Here is a 4,001-nt window from a genome sequence, read left to right on the forward strand (position 1 = left end):
GGTCGTATTTCTCCATGAGATTCTCCTATAAAAATAACAGACAACACAACAACATCAATCATTGTCATATTCTTGCACAAACTATGCCATGTTATCCACTAAAACTCATTGGATGGTTACTTGGTGGTGTTGGACAAGAATTAGAAGTGCAAAATTTTTGGCACAGGCAGAAAATTTGCCTCGATTATTGTAATCGCAGGCTACAAGCTACGATTATGTTGCCAAATTATGTTATCTAAGACTAGTTTTAACCCAATTTTTCAATGTCCAAAGCATGTTCTATAATAAGGATTTACACTAAAAGTGTTGAACAAGACCTCTAGGTACTCGATTATTGCCCTAGAATACAAAAACCATTAGTGAATACTCATATAGGAAACCTATTGAGCACTTTATATGTACTCTTCATTTATCTCAATTTCACAGACAGTTTTGGTACTCAAGACTTTGCTACTCATGTGAACACAATATTCTAGGAGTTAAACACCACACAAGTACAATTTATGAAGCATTTAACCATGAAAAACATAATTGTAGGCCTTTCCTATAACATGCATTCTATGGCCTATTTTCCACAGTTAAGGTATATTTTTAAGTAACCTATCGGATAAGTGATGAATGAGGGATGAAAGGGTGCTGTTGGAATACTCACAACTTGGCTAGAACTGTTTCTAATTAGATGGGAAAGTTGAGATGGAAGTGTTGGAAGGAAATAAGGGTTGAAATAGTTATATGACTTATGTGACTGAGATCGCAGTAAGTGTTCTGCGATTGCAGACATGCGGGTGAACACGATCGTGACAAATCTCCCGCGATCAAGGTAATTGGGGGCATTTTTGCTCTGCTATTTTCCCTTGTTTAGCTTATTTCATATTAGGACAAATTTTCCCCTGTTCAGTTCAGCATGCAAAAATTTCACAGTTTTCCCTTCTCAAGCTCATCCAACACACTCGATGATGCCTTAAATGCATGGGTTACTCAATTGACAACAATAAAATCTACTCTAAAAAATAAAACTAAATGATATGATTAACTCTCATGGCATTTGTGGGTTGCCTCCCACATAGTGCCTTAGTTTACGTCGTGGCATGACATCTTCCTTCTTTCTCAAGTTAGGTCCTTAAGGGCCATCTCATTGACTTATTTTATTTTAATATCAATCAATGATATCACTTGGAGTTCCATGAGTTATTTCTTTGTTTTTCATACTCAAAAGAGACCTCAACATCATGAACTCTAAAGCTCATTTTACCCAACTCTAAGTCAACAATGTCTCTTTTTGATGGATAAGAAAGGTTGAATAAGAATGATGGGAACCTCTTGGTCCATTTCATAATCTAAAACCACAAAGTCTTTCGGAAGTATAAATTTGTCTACTTTTACTATAATATCAAACAAAATCCTGACCAGCCACTTGATAGACCAATCCGCTTTTAAAAGTCTCAGAGATGTTAGAGTTGGTGTGTCAAATCAAGATTTTTGATAAAAAGCATGATGTTTATATTTGCACCAAGGTCGCATAGAGATTTCACAAATATATGCATTCCAATGGTGCAAGGAATGGTAAAATCTTAGGTGTTTTCCTTTTTTTCCTTAATTTTTCTACTCATGATAGCACTACAACCATAGGTGACTTTGATCATGTCACCTTCGAGGAGCTTTTTTTTGATATCAACTTATTCATGACCTTAGAATATCTCGGGATCTCTTGGATTGCTTCAAGCAATGGGATATTTATAGAGAAGTTGCTAAGCTTAGCCATAAATTTCTTGAGTTTCTCATCCTCCTCTTTTCTTTGAATCCTTTGAGGGAATGAGGGAGGGACTTGTATTGTAGGAATCACATCACTTTGTGGTTTCTCATTTTTCACCACCTCTATATCAACTTTCACTAGTTTCTTTTCATCATCTTCTTCTTGATATTGTGGTGGAACTACTTTTGACTTAACCTTAGGCATCATTCCACCCAAATCTTCTTTCAAGAAATCACTAAGGGCCTTTCTATTTTTAGTGACTATTGCTAAAACTTGAGCTTCATTCTTCAGGTTTACAATAGTGTCACTAGGAAGATCATCATTTTCCCTAGTATTCAATTGGGTGGAAATTATCCCAATTTGAGTCTCTAATTATTTAATGGAGGTAGAGTGTACATCGTGGTTTGATTAAGTTTAAAAAAATAGCTTTTTATTTCACGGACTATTTATCCATTCCTTCTACTCTTATCAAAATCCTTGACAACACATCTTTGGTTTTATATTTGGCAGGGTCAATATTGCTACAATCTTTGTTCTTCTCCTAGTTATAAGGAGGTACATACCGATCATAATCACAATCTCTATCTCTCCAATCAAGATCACATTCATAGTTTATCCAACCTCGATTCCCATGCTTTTGATAGCTTAGGTGGAAACCCCCAGAATAATTTGCCAAATACTTAATCTCCTCATCAAGCTTCTTCGCCTATTCTTCATCATAGGCCATATATACTATGACATTTACCGCCTTTATAGGTGCACCATCACATTTTTTATCAAAAGCTCTAATTGTGTCATCATTTTTGCCATATTTTCCTCTTTTTCTCATCCATCTTTCTTTGTTCTTTGTCAACCATGGAGGTAGTGGGAGACCCATTGGGAACTTCAGCATCCCAGGTGTGCCTTCCCTAATTTTACTTGGTAACTTTCTCAAGAAAATTTGAAGCCGTATGATTACTTAGCTTCACAATAGAGCCTTCCACCGCATTGTCTACCATGCTTTTGTTGAGTGGATCAAGAACTCGGTAGAAGATTTGGAGAAGCATCATCTCTGGGACCTCATGATTGGGATATTATATGAGTTTTCCGTTGAACCTATCCCATACTTTGTATAAGGGTTCTCCATTTAATTGCCTAAAGTTTGTGATCTCATTATGCAATTAGAGCATTTTGGATGGAGAAAAATGCCGTTCAAGGAAGACCGCAGTGAGTTCATCCTATGAAGTGATAGACCCGGCCAAAAAAGATCAAAGCCATAATACTACCTCTCCCGCTATAGAAAATAGGAAAAGACATAGTCGGGTGGACTCTAGGGTGATGTGTACATTATCAATGGGTGCATACACTTTGATTAAATTCTTCAAATGTAAGTTGGGGTCCTCATAGGCTTATCCCACAAAAATTACCTTCATTTGTAGCATATGCAACATGACGCTTGTGACATGAAAAACACTATTCCCATGAGTAGGTGGGATACAGATAGCCCTTGATCCACCAAAATCATTGGTCTTCATCATCAAGAGGGCCATCAAAAGCCCTGGCTTGACTTCCATTGTCACTCATGGTTCTATTTATGCTACAAAAATTACCTAGAAGGAAACAAAAACAACAACCAAATAAATATACACTACTATGGGGTATGCCCTAAGTAAGAATCACTACCTCATAAGTGAAAAATATATTTCTCTCCCCAGTAATAGCACAATTTTGATAACTCTTACCTATACCATACAATTTGGTAAAGAACGATCCTTATTAATATCCCAATTTTCATTGAAGTCGAATCCACAAGGAATGAAATTAGAATTCTATTCTTATGGGTTTTAACACTTACAAAATAAACATTCAAAGTGCAAGTAAAATAGAAAGCATGATTTAAAAATAGGGGGTTTGGGTACTGGGAGAGTGTTTTTCAATAGTAACTTAATATCACAAACTACACAACAATTGTAATTTAACTTTGGTATAGAGAAAATCTTGGGATTATATCAACCTAAGGGCAAATTAGATATGGGTATATAAAGATTTGGTATGCATCCTAACAATAGGGTAGGCTATGTCTAGTGTCCTTGATACTAGTTTATTAATAAAGTCTTAAATATGTCAATCATTGACCCTTTCGAGTACCTAACGTGTGTTTCAATTAAATACATCCAAAACCTCAATTAGGTATCTCCATTTCTAGGATGATACCAAAGGTAAATCGATCTCCTAATCATCCTTATGTCTAAGATAGTGAAAATTAGCA

General features: G+C 35.8%; 1 non-coding gene across 1 annotated transcript; it reads left to right on the top strand.

Annotated features, from left to right (window-relative positions):
• The first annotated feature begins 2,809 nt into the window (after positions 1-2,809).
• LOC124886812 lies at positions 2,810-2,915 on the top strand. Its single transcript, XR_007044219.1, has one exon. It is a non-coding gene; the product is annotated as a small nucleolar RNA R71 (small nucleolar RNA).
• The last annotated feature ends 1,086 nt before the right edge of the window (positions 2,916-4,001 follow it).

Source organism: Capsicum annuum, chromosome 8 (genome assembly GCF_002878395.1).
Source record: "Capsicum annuum cultivar UCD-10X-F1 chromosome 8, UCD10Xv1.1, whole genome shotgun sequence".
Lineage (NCBI taxonomy): Eukaryota > Viridiplantae > Streptophyta > Magnoliopsida > Solanales > Solanaceae > Capsicum > Capsicum annuum.